The sequence below is a fragment of the Lagopus muta genome, chromosome 15 (assembly GCF_023343835.1).
Source record: "Lagopus muta isolate bLagMut1 chromosome 15, bLagMut1 primary, whole genome shotgun sequence".
In the NCBI taxonomy this organism is placed as follows: Eukaryota; Metazoa; Chordata; class Aves; order Galliformes; family Phasianidae; genus Lagopus; species Lagopus muta.
In genome coordinates this window covers 13,706,974-13,727,435 of record NC_064447.1, presented here as the reverse complement: position 1 = coordinate 13,727,435, position 20,462 = coordinate 13,706,974, and the positions used below count along the sequence as shown (strand labels likewise).

Here is a 20,462-nt window from a genome sequence, read left to right as displayed (position 1 = left end):
ATACCAGACAGTCAGAAAAATGAGATTCCTCACGTGTGCAATTTCACTAAAACGGTGGGAAAAAGTTTCTCACAATTAATTTGCTTTTCATCTCCATGAATATATTTGAGCCAGAAGTGAGATGAAATGCTGTGCCGTTTGTGACCGAATTAGAGGTTGGGCTGGTTTTTGTGATGTACAGAATGAGGAAATGGGGGGTGTTGTATTTCCATAGTGCGTGTGCAGGGGCTGTGTGGGGCTGTCTGTTCTGCTCTGCAGTGCTTTGCGTGGCACAGAGTGAGCCTTCAGAAACCTGACACAAGTGCAGAGGCTCACAGCTTTCAGCAGGACTTGGAAAGCTGTTTGGCCACATGGCTCTGCCTTCTTGAGCCTTGTTGATGTGTGTTCAGTGCAGATTTGGTGCTAGAATGAGTTTTTCTTTACTAATGTCAAAAGAAGAGATTTCAGCTTGGTGTCTGGCCTGCTTTCTCTGGTACTGATAGAGGAAGCACTGGGACAGATGTTTAGATGCTGCATGTGTTCTTTGTGGGATTCAGTTGTAACTAACCTGGGACCAGAAAATCTGAATGTCTGAGAAAGGATGAAAGATGTCTGTGTGTGTCAGACCATTCTTGCCATCCCTTGTCTGAATAGTGATGAACACCTAAGAGAATTTGTCATTATTTCTTTTGTTGAATGATTCCAAGCAGAGGTTATTTATTGTTGCAGTTACATTTTATAGCGTATTTCCTTGAGAACAGACCCATTGGAGTTGTTAAGCTCCAAAGCCCTCGTTCCTCATCCCTCTCCTCCTGTGATGTGAACCCCGCTGGAGGATTTGGAGTGTATTAGGTTAAGTGCCTAAACGAAAAGGGGGAAGAGTTCTAGCCAACCCGCTCCAAACTGCTCTTGTTTCACTCGGCAGCGATGTCATTACTGTCGGATCACACGTCGTGGCTTCACCAAACCCTTCAGTTATGCACTCAGGAAGTCACAGGCTGTCAGAATTGCATTAGTGTCATCTCCAGCACCTCGCCTACCCGCTGCCACCTCAGATCATGCCTGAAATATTAACTCCTGTGCTCTCTGGTAGTGGTAAAATGAGGCTGATCAGCTCCTTGTCAATCAGCTTTTCAATCCAAGCCCTCCAAGCTTGCTCATAAATGATACTACCATTTCCTAAAACAAAGCGGGTGTTTTTTCTCATATTTCTCATCTATTTTCACATAGGGAAAGAAATCTGGGATGGCATATCCGTGCCACGAGCTTAGAGGCACTGTGGATGGGATGGCAGAAAGTCTTGCTTGGGTTTAGGTGGGTGGCTGCTTGTCCAGCTCTGCCACGGGCCCAGCTTCCACCTGTGCACATGTCCACAAGCAGGAATGGCATCTATGGTATTTCCATACCAAAGGAAACATTTCCATGCAGCTAAACTCATGGTATTTCATAGCACTGCTGCTAATTACTGATGAGAGCTGTCAGTGCATTGATTTGCAGTTTTCTCACTGGGAGGAAAGCTGGCAGTGAGGGAGCAGTGTGCTCTCCTGGGCAGCCACTGGCAGAAAGAGCCATTCTGCACAGCCACAGTGGAACATACACTGAAATTGGCATTTCTGTCAATACACTGTGGGATGCTTCTTCCTGTTCTTGAGATAAAGGGAAGGGGCCTAATTTTAAGATTATATCCCTGGGGAGAGGTAAAGATACCAGACCGGTTACGAGAAAATCCCCGAGCTGCTTGGGCAGACTAGAGGAGCCTTGGAGGAGCTGTAAGACCAGGTCTCTGTTAGGTGGCTGTGTGTAACGTTTTAGCTAAGAAGGAGATGTGCAATGGAAATCTTCTAAGCAGTACATGCAGTAACATCCTCGTCACGACAGAATCAAAGCCTGGAAAAGAGGGGAGATAGGTTGCTTTGTCAAGGCTTGTGCTTTTGTAGCTGTCCTTTGCATTAAGCCACGATGGCTGGCTTAGTGCCAATTGGGAGCCTGGATGTCAGAGCTTTTGGTCAACAGTTCATCAAACAATAAATGTTTTGGTTTATACTGAGTCCAAACGTGAGGGTGGTACCATCCCAGTGACCAGAATACTTCAAAATATGCATACATATTCTCACCTATATATAAAGGTAAGGATCGTGGCTTGAGACTCCCTAGCATGTAATCATGTGGATACACAAAAAGGGAAATCTCCTGGCAGCTTTATTTTGTGGTTATGTAGAAGCAACTTATTTAAACATTTACCATAGTCACAACCTAAAAATATTGGGGAAGTAGCAAAGCTTGTGAGCTAAAATCCTGTCTTGCTACGTGCATGAAATCATAGATAAGTGTGACAGAATGTGACATCTAAGATACAGTTTAACTTATCCATGAGGGACAAAACCAAGATAAGACATTCTGCCTGTAGGGAAAAAGAGAAAAAAAAAGGAGAGAGAGGGGAAAGATTCACTGTAGGGATCATTCTGATTTCTGAAGGAAATCACAGTGCTTCAAAATGATTGTGTAATAATGGCTGTAACATCAAAAGCAAGGATAAACTCCAGGGGAGCTGCCTCTGTGGCAGATGCTCTGGGTTTTCCAGTATTTCCATTTAGCCATTTTAAGGCAAGTGGGTAGATGAAGTGAAGGAACAAGTCCTCTTTCCACATATACTTTTTGCTCGTATTCTCTGTGTGGTTCATAGGGCTGGGTAGACTGCCTCCATGGCTTTTAACGTTCTGAGATTTGCTGTCTGTAGCTAACAGACTGTTGTAATTAAGGCCCTTGCTGATAATTGATTTCCCTTCTCTCACAAAAAATGGCATCTGAAAAACTTAGTGTACAGAGCAGGAGTAATGCGTGTGCCGATGTGTGAGATCTCTTGTGTGGTTGTTTTTGGCTGTGCGATAGCAGCAGTGCTTGCAGTGTTGCACTCACCTCTGTCTGAATGGCTGTGTGACACCGGGGCGGCAGGGATGTGGCCTCTTTGCCTTCATGATTTTGCACATCGAGTATTTGTCCATTGTGAAATTGCTGGAAGTCATAACACCGTGCTCCTATGGACAGAGATACAAAATAAACACAAAGTGCAGGAAAGGCAGCTTTACGAGATCACTGACATTTCAGTCTTGAAATTAGTGCATGACAGTGATCAACAGAAGAACACCACGACTCCAATGCAGGCAGCAAAAGCTGTGGGTGACCTTGCTGACTGCTCTGGAGCGGGGTCAGGCAGAGCACAAGCAGGCTGAGCTCTGTGAATACAGCTCAAAAAGCCAAATTAGCATGCACTTTTGCATGATCTGTCTTGCTGCCTGGGCATTTTCCCACAGTGCTCGGAGCTCTGATTAAGGCAGTCAACCGTAAATCATGAAGGCACATGTCAATGAAGCCCTTACGATGCCACTGGGGATAGAGGAATCATATCCTCTTATTGCTTTAATCGCGAGGCTGGAGTCCATTAAAAATCCATTTAAATCTATGAACTGGTGCTAGTTTTAAACTGGTAATTTATGTCCAGTGGATATTAGCAGCTCTTTTTCCCCTGTACCTGAACTATTGCCAAGAGCTGCTCTAACTAACCTGCGATAGTCATGTTGAGGTTTATGCAATATAATCTCCTTCACTCTCTGGGTGTATATATCAGCAGCAGCAGTAATGGGTATTGTCTGCACCAAAGCCTCTTACAGAAATGTTGCAAACAGAAATGAAAAGACTCTAGTCTTTTCATTTCTCGAACAGCTCGCTGCCTGTACGTAGGAAATTTTTCAAACAGAATTAATTGGAGAGTGTTCTGCCATCATTTTTCAAACTGTATTTCAGAGGGATTCAGGAGAAATGCGGTGCTATGTGGCCTATTCCCCAACAGTCGCATACCAAGTTGAGCTATACAGTAGTAATAAAAGAGAAGTTCTTGGGAAACAAGGGCAAGTTGAGTCTAGGTAATTTTGTGGAGCTTTGAGTTGAAATACTCAGTGCCTCTGAAATGAGCCATTCTCTCCTTGAGCTCACTGGGTCTGCAAGGTGAAGTGTTCTTCAGGGTGAGCTCACCTCAAATCAGAGCTCTTCTCCTCTGTGTGTTGGCCTTCCAAAGAAGGCAGCCAGCCTCCTGCTCCTACCTGGCCAAAGTCAAGTCCCTAAAAGGACTTTGGCTGAAACAGTGCAATAAGAACTGATGTCTGTTGTGCTGTTCATAAGCTAAGGAAAAGGGAAGAGGTAAAGCAAAAGCAGTGACATCTCTGTTTCTGTGTTTATAAGCAAAGACAACCTGAGCAGAGGAGTCCTGAGGCTGGGAAGGTTTGGGAGGATTCTGGGCTGCAGAGTGTGGGAGGTTCATGGCATGGCTGAAGTCAGCCGACCGTTCTTTGTACAGCAAAAAGACTCCAACTGCCCTGTGGCAGCTTCCCAGGCTGTTTTCCTTTAGAGACTTTGATTCACACAGGCTGATGCCTCCTCATTTACTCCCAGTAATTCAGAAATTCCAGAATTTAAAACAGTGTTAAAAGGAAGCCAAATCCTTTGTTCTTGTTGCCTGTTTTCCACTCTTAAATGACGTTCCAAAGTCCGGACGACAGCAGGTAGTTAGGCTGTCACTTCCATCTGTCCCTGCTGGGCATTCTCAAGTCTCCATCTCCCATGAGCGCATCCTTTGCCTGCTCCTGGGCTCCACTGCCCACCTCCTGCAGTGCCAGCAGCCGTGCGGCCAGCATGTCCCAGGTGGAGCCCAGCAAGGGGCCACGCCATGGCAGGGCATGGTTTGTGCTCACAGCTTGTCTGTCTGCCGCTCCTTGGTCCATCTGTCAGCTTCTCTTCCTGCTGGCAGGTGAGCACCTCACCTGGGAGGGCTGCAAAAGAGGAAGGAAGATGGCAGGGGATGGGGTGAGGTAAGCACAGTGCTGGAAGGAAAGGTGCAGGTCACGGCTGGAGAACCTGCGGGGGGGCAGGAGCAAATGTTGAATGTCGTGATGCAATTTGTCTTGTCTTGCATTTAGAAATGATGGTTATAGCACAGTGAAGCTGCCTAGCCAGGCAAAGGCAGACAAAAACTAGCAGAAATGAAGGGACAAGTGGAAGCAGACAAAGGCTCCCATCTTCCTGAGGTATCAACCTGATCTTTGTTTCAATGTGAAACAAATGAATTCCTACTAAAAACTACTCACTTCTGGTAGCAGCAGCCTCACAGGTGACCAGAAATCTCTGGGTAGTGCAGGTGTGGGCTAGCAAAGCAGCTGTATTTAGAAAAAGAGAAAAAAGAAAAAGGAAAGGTTCCCTTCAGTTTCAGCTTCATAATCCAGATGACAAGTTTTGAAGTGAATTACAAAAAAAAATCTTCAACAGATGCTTTATCAAAACCTGGCTCACCACTTGGCTTTGCTTGCAGCTGTTCTGCTCGTTCTGGGCTTGGCACAGGACAGCTGCTGCAGGGCTGCATTCTGCTCACCCTCTGCGTGTCCTTTGTCTGACTCACCTTCCATCCAGAAGTCACTTTCTTTTTTTTCTCCTCGTTTTTTGCTCATGAGTGCAAAGGGAGTGATGGTGCTGCCTTGGCTGTTGCCTCAGCTAAACACAGGGGAGCTGCTTCCCCAGGCAGATGGGAGATGTTTGCTTGGTACCAGGTGCTCACATGGGACAAAGCGTAAACCACAAAATTAACCAATTTCCCCCCATCCTCATACTTGTGTTAGTGCTCTCCACTGAAGGTTCTCCTCTGAAACAACAGGGTTCATTGGCTGGACTCGAAGGCATCCAGGTAACGCCTCAAAAGGCACAGTTACATTTATGTCAGCAGCATTAGGGAAAGTATAAGTTGTGCAGATAGGCAACCCAAACCAAACTGGGAGGCTACTGTTTGATTCAGACAGCTGGTAGCTGGGCAGCAGTGAAGTTTGCATTGGACGGCTGCTGGCCCCCATCCTTTTGATTTCCCATGTCCAAAGTCCTGCAGATTCAGAAGGGAGGTTTCATGTGCATAACTGGGTAAAGGGAGAGCCAGGAGCATTCTGAAATGGTTCAGCATGAGTTATATTTTGTTCTTAGTGTTTGTTTTTTTAGCACCAGAAATGGGTGCTGATGTCATTGTGTTTGATGCTTAGTTCAGAAAGGATGGCTAAATCAGAGCCCTGCAAAACGCACCACCCAGATGGCTCTAAAGACAAATGAGTGAGGTGCTGAAATGAGAGGCTTTTGTCCTGGGCTTGTAAAAAGAAGAAAAAAAAAATCAAACAGCTTGAAAGTAATGAACAGAAGTGAAGTTGATTTTTGAGCCTGATTTTTGCCTTTCTCTGCATTGAATCAAGCAGTTAGTGCTGCTATACTTGTTCTATGTTAAATAGAGAAGCGAAACAAAAGCAAGGCAAAGAGAGCAGAGGGCTGCGAGGGAGTCCTCTTCTCTTTGGCACTGTTTGGCACTCAGATGTGTTTGCTGTTGGTGGTGTGTTCCCAAGCCTGGATCCAGACCAGGTGGGATAAGGGAGACTTGAGACTTGTCCTTTTCATGGTGGCCTCAAAGCTGGATGCTCACCTGCAGAAAGCATCCCAGATTTTAGTCCTAGCCTGGGTCCTGGCTGTTTCACTGGTCACATTCAGGCACTCATCATCACAGTGTCATCCCTGCAGAGCATGGCTCTGTGCTGAGCCAGAACCTGGTTCTTCTACAGGAGTGGTGCAGCAGAGGATGGAGTAGGAGCTACAAACAGGTTTTAGCATATGGCACTGCATCAGCTGCCAACACCAGCAAGACATCGTTGAAAGATTCCCTTAGGGTTCCCTATGGCAGTGTTACGGATTTACAGCTGGTGATGCCCATCTCCCTGAGTGGTGCAAAATAAAGTAAAGGGTTACAGGCTCCCTGTTTCCAGCAGTCTTTCCTCTGTGGGTATTCTGTAACTTGGGAAGCAGGTGAAACAATTTCCACCATAGCAGATATTGCATGGCATTGTCTGGCACTGTGTGATTGGTAAAGTGTAGAATCACTTGTTTGGCTTATGCCACACAGCAGCTAGGGACAGAGCTGGCAGCCAGTGAGTTTAGAAGAAATAGCCCCAGGAAAAGATAGTTTTTCATCTGTTTTTCCTCTGTGTTACCAGTAACACAAGCATAGCAGCATAACACGTATGTGCTAAAATTAACAATGCTGTGTTATAAGGATCTCTTTTTTTTTTTGAAATGAACTGCTTGTGAGTAAAGCTGAAAAGGAAGGAGGAGTACGGCGTTGTGGAAAGGACAACAGAAATATTCTTCCAGAATTTGAAATGTGAAAACTTGTTGACAAGAAATATAGGTTGGCTGACAAGCAGTACACATAGGGCAGTGATCACGGATAGATTATGTTTGTTGTTTTGTTTTGTTTTTTTTACCTAAACAGCAGAAGATATGAGGCACTGTGAGCATGTCAACCGTGTGCATTCATGTGGTTGTTACTTGTGCCTGGGGTTACAGTACAAGGCAGGGAAGGATCTGTCTCCAGGCTCATCCTGGGAAGATGTGAGGTGCAATGCCAAACCCTGCCTTTTCTTCAGACGCTGGAGGTGTGGGCAGGGAAGGAGTCTGTTGTCCCCAGAGCACACCTGTCCCTGTAAAGCATGTTTGCTGCTCACTCTGTAGCTGAAGCAGTCTTCCTTGCCCTCTGCAAGGACACCCTCATCTCTGTCTCTCATCACTTCAGGAAGTGTGTTTCTTCCTTGGGTTTCTCTTTGGGCGCACAGGGGCTGATGAGCTGATGTGATGTGACAGTATAGCTACAACTGCAGAAAATACAGGAAGAATGGCACATTTTTTCAGGGTAGGCTCCATCCTGTTCTAACATTTTCTTGGCATGTTAGTCATTAATGGTTCTTGTGTTGTTGTAACTGACTTTTTGATGTGGAGGTTTGCTAGAGGAAGCACGATAGAGCATAGTGGGATACTGGAAAAGAAGTGGGGCAGGGAAATCTTATGTTTTTAAGAATGGTAAGGTCCAGCATGAGAATGCATGCTCAAGATAAGGCATCACAGTAAAGGTAACAGCTTCCAGTAACCAGATAATGTTAAAAACATTGGGAATGTGACATTCACTTGTGTCCTGAACAGACACCTTGTAGAGGAGGGCACGCTCATCCAGCTGAGGATTGATGCACAGGCTTCTCCAGTTTTCTTAATGGGCACATGACCTTTCATGAGCTTTCTGCAAGGGTCAGCTTCTTCCAGCCTTTCAGACCTTGTCATCTACAGGAGATAGAGGAGCTTTGATCTGTGTTTGTCTGTGCATAAACAAGCATAGAAAATGCGGGGGAGATTAATATGGACCAGTGTTTCCAAGCGTTTGGTTGTCATCTCAGCTGTTGATCAGACTCTTCCTCAATTTCTATGTAGACATGACCCCAATGCACGAAGATAATTAGACTTGGTGAAGCTGATAACACTCCTGCAAAAACCCAAGGCTGAGACTCCTCGTCTCTGCCAAAGAAAATCAATATTTTCATTCTTCCATCACCTCATTGCTCTGTTTAGCAACACCAAGCCTACGTTATGCTGAAACTTATGCACATAATTAAGGCTTTGGGACTTTGAAATGTTTTCTCCATAATTTGATTGAAGGAAGAGGGTGGCAGGGGTTTTGTTTTTATGGTTTTCTACAGCCTCAATAGAAAAGAATAAAACTAAAAACCTAAGTGAAAAGGATCGACCCATAGACCTGGCAGCCATCCATGCCCCACAGAAGTCAAAGTCCTGTGCAAGTATTTCCACCCACTCTTTAACTAGAAGGTCAATGCAAGAGTTCCAGTTTAACCAACGAAAAAGGCACTGAAAGATTCCGTATGAAACCAGGGTAGTTTCTCCACAAAGAAATTAAGGAACAGTCAAAATGGGCTCACCGATGCACCTCTGCAAGAAGAGTAGTATCCTCCATAAAAAGAGAATCATAAGCTGTACTTAATGCATAATTTAGCTATATTTAGTTGCTGGCACATTTGAGTGAACTACTTTTTTGGGGCTGTAGATACCTGATGTTCTCTGTTGCTTAACAGATTAAGGGAAACACCGGGAAAGGTTTTGTTCTCATGCTGTGCAGCATCTCCTGCTTTTGGGATGTAGGGGAGTGGAAGTTTATAGGGTTTTGGCAGCAGTAGAAACCTTGCCCTGGCTTTGGGTTATTGCCATGGAGTGTGCCTGTGTTTTCCTCACTGCTCAGAGGGCCCTCATCCTTACAAGCAACTGAAATTCCTTCCACTGGCACAGATGAGATAGGTCAGAGCAACATAAAATCATACCTGAAGCTTCAGAAGAAATGTGGGTAAGGGCTGGAGCTAAGCAGCTTGGCTTGGCCAGATACAATGGCTGTGGTGCTGTTCAGACCCAGGCGTAATCTCCATCAATATCTGTGATATAAACACAAATCTCTGTTTTTGCTCAACAGTGTTTTCTGAGCAGCGCTGGAATTGAGAGTAAAAGCAATTATTCACAAAGTAGGAAGGCAGTACTTAACCTAATAGCTTTTACTACAGGTGGTGCCTAGTACAGAGAACAGAGTAATGACTGCACTGCACTTTAAGCAGCCTTCTGAGCTGCAACTGCGCACACAGCAAATGTGTCTTAAACAATTTCACACGAAGGGAGCCAACTTCCTTGGAAGGAAAGTGCCAAAGACAATGCTGACACCAATAGCAGCCAGGGGTAGGAGTATTCCTGGGTGCTCAGAGCAAAGGAGGCTTTAGGAAAAACTTTGAGCAAAGAGAGTTTGTATCTTATCTATATTCATCCTTGGTTCCACTTGCTCTCAGTGTTCTCTGTCTTACAAAGGAGATCAGCTTTTGTGGGGACAGCTGGGACTGGGATGGCTTATTGTCAAGTCTCAAATGTCAATGACTAATGCTGATTTACATGCAGATTGCCTCTCAGCTTTATTTTATTTGGTTACTTATTTCTCAGAAATGCTGTCATTTGCTTCTGAGGAACAAATCAATGAGAGGGCAATAAAGAAAAATCTTTAAAGAAAATCTTATTGGCAATTCAGGAAAAAAAGAAGAAAAAAAGAAAAAAAGAAAAAAGACGAGATGAGCATTTCAGCAAACACATAACTGCTGGTAGTTTTCCCATTCAGGTGTTTGCCAGATGTCAGTCTATTTGAGAAGAATGCATGTTGTGCTACATCCAGAGCTGCAGTCAAGCTCAGACCCTGCTCTGTCTCCGTTGTTAGCTTTGAAGCTCTCCGCTGTTGGTCTGAACCAAGAATGTCCCATCAGCTCTGCTCCCTCCCAGCTAAAGAAGTGAGCTCCTGTAGCTCTCACCATCTGTCTGTCAGCAGAAAAGGATTTTCTTTCGATGGGAATGTCATCTTTCCAGGGTGTTCCGAATTGTATCCACTTTAGTGACAAAATTAAGGTATTGTGGGCAGCCCATCCCTGCATTCGATGCTTTAATTAGGCTTGTTATTTCCCTGTCCTCCTCAGCCTGGGCCCATCGTTTGCTCTCTAATGCTGGGGGCTCTGTGCTCTTTGTCTTTACAGTGGCTTTGCAGTCCTTACTCCTGCTGTTTGAAATGTCTTTGTTAATGGTGGTAAATTAGAGTCAGAAAGATAGCAACCTAGTATTTTTGCAGATTTTGTGTTGAGTTTGGAAGTTTGTGTTTTGGAAGCTAATGACTAAACAGTGATGAGAGAGTTGGAGGTGTGGCCATTGAAAATGAACTGTGATGCTCCACCAGACTTACTTTGCATAGTAGTTTCCAAAATGCAATTGCACTGCCATCAGTCCATGTTCATATTTCACCCTGGGTGACTTCAATGGGAATTTGGTCCCCAAACCATTTCAGAAGTGGCAAACTGCATTCCAGAAGAAAATGGATTTGCACGAATGGGGCATAGATTCAATGTCAGGAGATCTGGTTTTGGTTTGCAGCATGCTGGCACACCTCCAGCTGTGGGGTCAGCTTCACCCCAGCTGTTAAAGACGAGCGGGCACACAGAGCCTCGGGTCCCCATGTCCAGCTCCTTGCTGAGCTCAGCCCCGTATGTGTGTTGGTGGTACCAGCCGTGAAACCGTGCTGATAAAAGGCCTGCTGCACTGATGGTTACCTGAATGTAAAATCCTGAAGCTACAAAGGCTGTTTAGACTGGGACAAACACTTAACGCTTAGGATTTATTGGAGCCAATTACTGGATGCACAGCCCTAGTGTGAATTCAGGAGTTAGGGGATTTATAAACACTGACAGATAAAAGCATGGAGGGACAACCCAGTGTTTGTGGATTTGTAGCCAAACTGCACTGACGTTTATCCTTCTCATTTTGATTTGGGACAGACATGGGAAATGATCGCTGGCTGATGGTGACTCTGCAAATCGCTTTCTAATGGTGATGAAAATCTTTTATTAAGGATTTACATAGAGGGACCAGGTGACAACTTCTTCTGGTGCTGAGCGAATGTGCTTCAGAACAAATGAACGTTTCTAATGATGTGAATGTTCTTTCTTGAGAATTTGTAATAGTTAGAGGATCCTTCTCATTACAGTCAGATATCTAACAACTAATTACTCTGCTGGGCTGCATTCTGCTAGCGAGAGAAATGCAGCAACAAATTTATTTACCTATTAAATTCTTTATGTGTCTATTACTGCCACCAGTCTGTGGCTCCTCAGAAATATAGACTCTTATTGACGGGATCCCAGATGCTAACTAGAATTTAATTTAGTTAAATGGTTTAAGCTACAGATTGTCTTTTTCCACAGTTGTGCACAAACAGAATGCGAGAAAGCCATCATCAGTTGCCTGGGCTAATTTTTTTTTCTTCCTACTACTTGCACCCTTCTTTCTTTGCATTGTAAATACAAAATATTTACAATTATTTATGTAAAATACTGCTTTTTTTGAGTCAGGAAATCTGCTCCCTATGAGGAAAGCCATAAAGTTGCTGTCAGTGCTGTCGCTCCAGTTGCAACTGTCCAGTGGTTGTAAGACACTGCATCTGGCTCTACTTATCTTTTTAGTAGATTACACTAAAGTGAATCCTTAAGGCTAAACCCTCTAATTTACTGAAACACATGCACATAAAATTACAGCTGTCTCACAAAAGCTTTCATTGATTTGAACAGAGCTGGGATTCATTTAAGTGGTTATAAAACTAAGATAAGCAAACTTTTTTCAAAACCAGCAGAAAAATAACGCAGCAAAACACCAAAACCCAAACAGAGCTAATTACTGGTTTATTGATTGGCTCATCAGCACCTTATTCTTCACCTATGTGTCCACTGACACCATTCCTCCTGGGTTCCTTGGATCTGTGTGCACCTCGGTCCCACATGGAAGGAAGAATTTGTCAGGAAAATAGGGCGTTTGTGGAGGTAAAGACACAGTTGTGCTCTTAAAAGTGAATACTTATATTGTGTAATGTTCATCTCTCTGAAAGCCAACTGCCTAAAATTTGTCTGTCTGAAGCTGAAGGCAGGGCAGCCCCGGGTTGTCTGCTAAGGACAAAGAGAACCTAGAGGAAAAAAGTAAGAAAGATGATTATTTTCAGGCAGCTTTATGTCATCTAAAGATCTAGGATGTAGCCTTGTGTGCAGCTCTGGGGACCTATGTAAAAGAGAGAGGAGGAGAAGGCATTTTTCCATGAAGACTCAGATGGGTGTGCTCAGCTGTCCTCCCAGGAGCGAGAGTTGTGTTGCCCAGCTCAGGGCATTCAGTGCTCCTCTAAAGTTGGTTACATGTTGGTCATTTCATCACTGTTCAAGGCAGCTTGGGGTGTTTCAAAACAGCCCTTAGGGTGGTGTTCTTCTGCATCAGAAATGTTTGAGAAAGCCATGGAAATCACAGAGAGAAAATTAATCTGTTGGTTTTCTAAGGAGTTGGTATCATGTTGGCAGAAGGTGGTGCTGTTACCTGATGTTGCTGCAGATAACTAACTGCCATGTCATGGAACAAAACTCATGACTCGAAAAAAGATGGTTTTTTCCTGCAGCCATAGGTGTGCTACATAAATAGATACAGATGAGGTTTCCCAGTCCCTGAGATATAATGAAGTGTTCTTAATTAGAAGCCATACAACCGGGCCAACGTTTCTTCCAACAGAAAGCAGGATATGGGGTGAATAGTGATGGCAGAGAAGTAATTCCCTCTGCACGATGGCTTTCCAATGGGGTGGCTGATTTCACCCAGAAGCACGGGGTCCCATGGGTCATATGAGCTGGTCATAAAAGCAGAAAGCAAAAGATGTGTGATACAAGGGATGGCTGGAAGTTTCAGAATGCCTTTTGAGAGTGATATGCCTTCACACTCAGAGGTCAGGAGAGAAAACCCAGAGAGAGAGGTTTGGGTTGGAAAAAGCTCTTCTGATTTCTGTCTTCTGTGAGCATGAGGCAGTCAGGTGGCACGTGGTGCTGGGTTGGGTGTGTGGAGCAATTCACGTGTGTGGCACACATCACTTCAGGGCTCTTCAGAAATATCTCACATCCTGTGGACAAGAAAGGGGACAATCTGTAGCTAATGATACACCGATAACACGAGGCTCATTCTGAGCCTTTAGAATACACATAGATTGTATTTTCAAGCTCTGTGTTATCATCGTAAAAGCCAGAAACTTCTTCTGTGTTTAATGAAAGATTAATGATTTTTGCCTGTTTCTGTGCCTGTAGAGAGCCCAGTTGAGGTTGTGGTTATGATTTATGGCATTGGAGCAGAACGTGCGTGCAAATAGAAATTGTTGTTTCCTATAATTCAGGTTAACTAAGGAATTAGAAACTGTGACAATTGAAAGCTTTATCTATTTCTGAGTTAGAATTTGGGCTCTTGGTAACCCTGTGCTGTTACCATCCTTGGACCTACTGAAAGTTCCTGATTCAGAAAATGTTTGAAGTGATGAAAGCTGAATTGTCTGACTGTTGTGTAGCAGATGGAGTATCAACCTGTGTTCCTGAGTGTTGTGATGAGTTCTTATATTCAAGAGCTTTGGAATGTCTAGATATACATCAAACTTTTTGAGTGTTGGCTGGAAATGGGACCAAGTGTCAAACCTTTTAAAAATCTCTTTACCCATTGCTCAATCCTCAGTAATTTAATCTTGTTTTAAACATAAGCATCTCTAATGAGGAAAATGCATCATCCATACTAGGAGAGAAGATGGAGCAGGTCATGGAATAGATGCGTCAGGATTTGTGCTCTCTGCTGAATTGCCTCAACAAAGAGAGCAGCAGTGCATCGTGAAGGGCTGGAAATGTGTGTGTGCCTGGTACAGGGGGGGCTGTGATATGATATGCAGTGTTCAGAGTTGGGCAGGGTGGGCTCTACATTTCAGAGATCAATTTGCATCATTGCATTTTGGGCCATATTTTCAAACTCCAGAAAGCTCAACTTTGATTCTCTTGCTAGAACAGCTCTGTGGAGGGGCACATAGCCCACGAGTACCTGAATTTAGGTTGGGGAGGTACCCAGCTCTCGGGATTTGGCGTTTAGAGACCAGGCACCGTGCCATCCCTTCAGAGGAGAGAGACAGAACTGGTCAGATGCCATTTAAGATACAATTCAGTGTGAGAGCTAAAGGCTCTTGCAGGATTTTCAGACCTTGAGCATAAGTCTGCTTGCATTTTATTTTATTTTATTTTATTTTTTCCCCCAATTGGATTTCACGGTTGAAACTTGGTGTAAGAATTGCGAGGCTAGGGAGCAAATAGCTTTTTATGGAGATTTGAATTACATTTTACACTTGAAAAATCAGTCTGAGCAGCGAGTGGAAGGGCCTGGCGCTCTGTCTGTGCCCCAGTCCTGCTGCTGGCAGCCTGCACAGGGCAGCGCTGGGTGGGGAAGGGAAAGGGAAAAGGAGAGGGAGAAGGAGCACCATGGAGGGGTGGCTGCTTCCTCCTCTGAAGCCCTCCATAGCAGCCACTGACAGAGTTTGTGGGGACTTAGTGATGGATGGAGTGGTTGGCAGCCCTGCCTGTGGCAGGGGTTGGAACAGGGTGCTCTTCGAGGTGCCCTCCAAGCCAAGCTGTTCTATGAGGTTAGCTTTGTTTGCCTTCCATCAAGTCATACAGAGAGGAGAGGTGGTTGCTGCTGCTTTCAGGATGGCTGCCATCAATGCAGTAACGGGTCATTTGCTTCAGCTGAAGTCTCCTCTGCTGACAAATACCACTGCCACTTCAGTAGAATATTTAAGGCCATTAATCCTTAGTATTCATCTGATCATGGTGATGTGGACCGCGTCCTTCTGTATGTAAAATCCAGCAGTTTTCTGCAGGATTGCAGGCAGTCTGCAGAGCTTCCCGTGCTGAGAGATGTATCTTTATTTGATTCTGTGATGAACATCTACTGCAGAGATTAGCAAAATTAGCTGTCAGTCAGTTTGTGAAGGGTTCACAAGGTGGAAACCTACTTTTGATTATGCTGTGAGCATTGGTGGGAAACAGAAAATGAGTCCAGTGGTGGCGTGATCTGACCCTGTAACCGCTGCTACTCAGGTGCGTTCTGTTGGTGCCATTGGAAGCTGTTGTCAGCAACAATCTTTTTGTTTTCACTATTTTTTAGGTGTGAATTGCTGAAAAGCAAACCTTTCCCACAACTAATACCATTTGCTAATTACCTGTGAAAAAGCAATTATCTCCTGGTGATGCAATTCTTTGGGAAGGCTTTTTTTTTTTTTTTTTTTTTTTAATGCATAATTGGTAAAGAAGGAAGGAATCTCTTCTACAGAGGTTGTTTTCAGAAAAAGCTTCTCAAATATTGTACCTGATGTATCACGTTAGACACATCAGATCGGGTTGCATCAGCAGTGTTGCGTTACGTTACATCACCGAGGTAATGTGCTGTGACAGATTTGCAGTGCAATGTGTCAGCTGGAAAATAGGGAAAGATGTGATTTCCCCAACAAAATACTCCTTAAGCTTTATGGCATTTTCCCCTCCTCCAAGTAAAGAAATGGTTGCTCAGGCGTTGGGGTGTTTCTGAAAAGACTCCGTTACATTCAGAAGAGTTTGAAGCTGTTTTGTTGTTGCTATTTTATTTCTCGGTGGATAATTATCTAATCTGGAAAGAAAGATATCTTGCTGTATTTCCGTTACCATTTTATAATTTATCTGCGTCCCCAAACATTCAGCAAAGTGAAGAGGCAGTTTCTAGGAGGAGGAATTCAGCTGACAAGGTGTGGCATCCCGGCAGAAGACTTGGCTATGGTCCTGCTGGGACGCCAGAGCAGGGCAGGAGGGAATGGATGCTGGATGCACTTTAGCTGTAGCTTTGGAGCTAGAGAGGGCAGAGCAGCATCGACAAAGGAGGTTCACTGTTAAAGTGGGAACTATGGAATCGATGTGAAAACAAAAATCCAAATATTTTGAGCACCTCTTCATCCCCTGCGTTGTCAGATATAAAGGCTAGTATGTTTTCTTTTTAGCCATCCTTCATCATGAGCTACTCAAAGCTGTCCAATATTAAGTTCCTCTCATGCATTAAGCTTCAGTAAAACCGAACCAATATACAGAGAAGTGCTATGCGATAATGGTGAAGATATCCTCACTGAGCTGTGGAGGGTAAAACCCCAAGCTGCTTTGAGCTTTGTAGGTACTCAGATACAAAGGATTGAGATGTTTGCTCTCATTTTAGTGAGCTCTTGTGACTCGGTACATTTGGCACTTCAGGGTTCAGAATAGCCACTTGTTTCCTACAAAGCAATGCCCTCAGCTGTGTTACTATTTGGTTGCTCGTTAGGGTCCCATTTAGATCTTTCTATTGCTCTGCAAATATGCCTTGTTTCACAGCAACTTGCCTAATGCTGCTTTGTTTGGCATTCTTTGTTGGAAGGATCAGGGTTCTGATGCACTCAGAAAGGAATCAGCTAAGTAAATCTGTAATAGCATCGCTGTTTAAACAGCGCCTTGGATCGCTAGAAGTAAAATTAAAAATGTTGGTTATGCACCTATGGATGCCTTTCATTTTCAGTTCAATAGTTCTCTTACAAAGGACGTCAGTTGTGTGGGAAACGGTTACCTGCCGTTTTTGCTTACTTTGATTTAGCACTTAAGGACAATACTGAGATTTTACAGCCGGTCTTGAGTGAGGTGAAGTGCATAATCGCTGTGCCCTGGGAACCGCCTGGGAAATGAATTATGGGTGGGCAATTGCTGATCTTTCCCTGCCAACCTCCACTTCTGCTTGCTCTAAGCACGTGTTAAGAACATTAAGAATAAAAAGGTATTAAAAAGGTATTGAGGCGCCCAACATCCAAACATGCTTACGACGTTTCTTTCAGGAATAAGCAAAGTAGGCCTCTCACGTTCCTTGAAAATAAGAGCTGTACGTCCGTTCACCTTCAAACTCTGCAAAAAGTGTTAGGTGCCCTACTGTACCCACATGCTTCAAATGAAGGGGCATCTTGGTGCTTCTGCCACTTGCTTCCCATCAAAACACTGATGTCCCACCTCCCATATTGCGTACGTTGTTCAGATCAATAAAAAAGCAGCACAGTCTTAAGCCAACTATTAACCTTGCTCTCTATATACAAGTTGGTATTAGCTGCCACTAACCTTTATCCTGCATTCTGAACCCCTACTCTAAGCCTTTTTCCTTAAACCTGTTATTAAGCCTGCCTTTCATGTCTAAACCTGGTGCAGTCGTGCAATTAATTGCTTTACTTAACATGCAAGGTTATAAGTGATCTCTATGATTCCACTGACGTTAAAGAAATAAATGGAGCTGAAGTGATTTTCGTTGCAAGGTGATCTTTGTGCAGTCTTTGGTTGGTGGGACCAGCAGCAGATGTGTATTGCAGAATTAACGTTAAGAGTAATAACTGCCATTGCTCCACAATGGCAGGATACACAAGAACCTGCATGAGTCTTGTGCTTCATTTTATGCTTTGAAAGAGCTCCTCAGTCACACAGTCAGCACCTCCTTTTGTGCTCTTCTTTTCCTTCTGGTTGCAAACAGTGTCTGCTTTTCCTGTGGTGTACTGGGAAGCAGAGAAGTTCAAGCAAATGCTCACAATGAGCAAGAGGGAATTTTCCTACTACAACGGGAAGAGTAACCCCAGTTGTTTAGTTCCTGGGTCTTAGCCTTTTCTGCTGATGAATTCAGAGGAACGTGAGTTTGGATGTTTTGTCAGGTCAAACCAGACTTGTCTCATGATGAGACTGAGAGAAGTGCTCCCAATGGCTTGGAAGTAGAAGTAAGGAACTTGGTGACACTTGTTGGTAAGTGCCTGATGCAGTAGCATCCCTGCCCAGAAAGGCACGGCTCCCTGAAAGCAAAGCAGGTGAACAGGGAAGTCTGGTAATTCTGTTCTTTGCTCAGTGAGAGGTAAAATTTCACATGATTTTATGAAAAAAACTTGTGGTGATCAGAAAAGCAGGTGACTAACAAACGAGTAAGGTTTCTGCAGGAGCTTTAGGGTGAGGTTTAAGGTTCACTTCTGGCTAGATCTAGAGATGTGATCGATAGGTATGCCAGAACAGAGCAGAGGGGTTCAAAAAGCTTGGGGATAAGGCTGAATTCCAGGGTTTCGGGGCAGATATTGTATCCAAGTGAAGCTTGTAATAGCAGTGCCAGGAGCATGATGGAAAACCACTCCATCTACTCACTCTGCTTCAGGAAGATGGTGTTCTTTCTTAGTCATGCAATAGGCATACAGGAAAGCAGCAAAAGACTCCTGCAGACAGAATAGCTGCTGACAAAGCTGCAAGAAACCACCTTTAGAGATGAGCAAAGAAACATACAAGATGGGGAAAAGAGGATGAAGAGATTAGCGAAAATAGGAATTGTCTACCAGGGTTGGAAATATTAACGTGAAGAACAGAGCACAGCAGTGCTCCCTCCTTGGAGAGGTTGCTGGATCTTTGCATTGCTAATTTGCTTGCTTGAAAGTTCTCTCAGGCTTCTAGGGAGGAGAGGCAGATGTATTCTCGCAAGGCAATCAGCGTTTGTGTAATATTACCTCTGTGTCCTGAGCTGTGGAGGTACTGGGGGTGAAGCCTCAGGGCTCCTACACAGAAAATACCGAAACTTCACATCAAAGAGAGCTCGTTTCCAACCATTGTATCTTCGTTAAGTAGCACATCAGTAGGAGGGCAAAATAACAGTTGCTCTAGGCCCAGAGAAGCTTTTGCATTGCTGCCACCCCAATTATTTCCTTTTTTTACACATTCTCAGCAATCTTTTGCCTCTGTAATTACAGCACTGAACACTGCAGCTATTAGATACAGTCACTAGACTTTTAACAAGCCATCATTACTTGCACTCGGAATCTTACAATTTAAAAACGGTGTCTTTGAGAACGGTGTAACTTCTTTCTCCTTTACAATAACTGCACAGACTCGTGCATGGACATGCGTGTCTAAAAGCTGGTTGCAGCCAGGGGCTTTGATAAGGAGCAGCAAAGAAGCCACGAATAGAGCTGTAGAATTATGACCCTGATTCATATATTCTGGTTACATTATTAGTAGCATCTCAATATTGGGAAGATAATTGCCAAATAATATCTGCAATTGCCAAATATCTGCAGCCCTCGAGGTCTTGTGTTGATGTCAGAACAGCCATGTATCATTTGTTTGGAAACCCAGAGAAGTCAGGGAGGCAGGTGGACAGGATCTGCCTTTTTCCAGCTCCCCCTCTCTCTGGCAATTTCTTTGCTCTGGAAATACTGCTGAATACTAAAAAGAGGTTGTGTTGTGTACAGCCAGGTGAGCAGGGCCGTGGGTGACCTCATCAGTCCATGGATTTCTGTGCTAACCCCAGGTGGTCAGGCAGAGCAGACATTTCAAAACTTATCCAGCTCTTGTCTTACTGTCTTTGAATTTGCATAATTAAAAGTGAATTGCTTGCTGTATTTTAATATATGCAGTGAAAATGCATGAAAAGCTGAAGAATTACAGCAATCCAGTAATTCATGTCATGTTCCATTCAGAATTACAGCTTTCCAGTGCCAGCTCAAACACCGAGGAATCCCTGCCACCATAAAACTATAATTGCTGAATTAATAACAGCAGGTTCTGGAGAGTGACTGCAAGACTCTGTGACCCAGGTAATGGAAACACTCATGTTAAAGTGAAGTTGATACATTTGACTTAATCTATGTAATATCAGTCCCTGGTACTAAAGAATATTGCTTTTCCATCCCATAAGAAAGCTGCTGTGGTACCCTTCTGCTTTAGCTTGAGCTACCTGCATTTGTTAGCCACTGGGAACTAGAAATTCAGGGATCAGTCAGATGGCATTTCCTTCTACCAGGGTATTTGTACCCCAGTCTGTCTGCCTGCAGCTTCTGGGAGGTGGAGTTCCCATCCAGCTGCAGAGGGGGTGAACAGGATGTCGAGGGAGATGGTGAAAGACTTCTGCTAACACCTCATTACTCCAGCATGTATTAACGACTAAAAAAACAATCCCTCCCCCTCTCTTCTAACTCAGGAACAAATTCTGCAGCTGGTGCCACATGGCCCCACAGCTATGATGCTCCTCAGGACTGGGATAAAGGGATGCTCTTTAAACAGGATAATAGGTAAGTAACCAAAATTGACTTCATCTGAATGGCATCAATTGTTACATTGTGTGTATGG

The 20,462-nt window shown here is 44.1% G+C and overlaps 3 long non-coding RNA genes across 9 annotated transcripts in view; 1 reads left to right on the top strand and 2 right to left on the bottom strand.

Moving 5' to 3' along the window:
• The window catches only part of LOC125700738 (uncharacterized), a 197,990-nt gene that overhangs the window by 167,985 nt on the left and 9,543 nt on the right, over window positions 1–20,462 (top strand). For all 5 annotated transcript variants that reach the window (XR_007380037.1, XR_007380040.1, XR_007380035.1 and 2 more), the window contains 2 exons: window positions 19,814–19,930; window positions 20,314–20,404. This is a non-coding gene — a long non-coding RNA (uncharacterized LOC125700738). The remainder of the gene's footprint in view (window positions 1–19,813; window positions 19,931–20,313; window positions 20,405–20,462) is intronic.
• LOC125700741 (uncharacterized) lies at window positions 1,008–9,302 on the bottom strand. The gene is made up of 3 exons (XR_007380048.1): window positions 9,207–9,302; window positions 2,896–3,014; window positions 1,008–1,866 (listed from the first exon to the last, which is right to left on the bottom strand). It is a non-coding gene; the product is annotated as an uncharacterized LOC125700741 (long non-coding RNA).
• The window catches only part of LOC125700739 (uncharacterized), a 104,506-nt gene continuing 95,059 nt past the window's right edge, over window positions 11,016–20,462 (bottom strand). For all 3 annotated transcript variants that reach the window (XR_007380041.1, XR_007380043.1, XR_007380044.1), the window contains one exon: window positions 11,016–13,381. This is a non-coding gene — a long non-coding RNA (uncharacterized LOC125700739). The remainder of the gene's footprint in view (window positions 13,382–20,462) is intronic.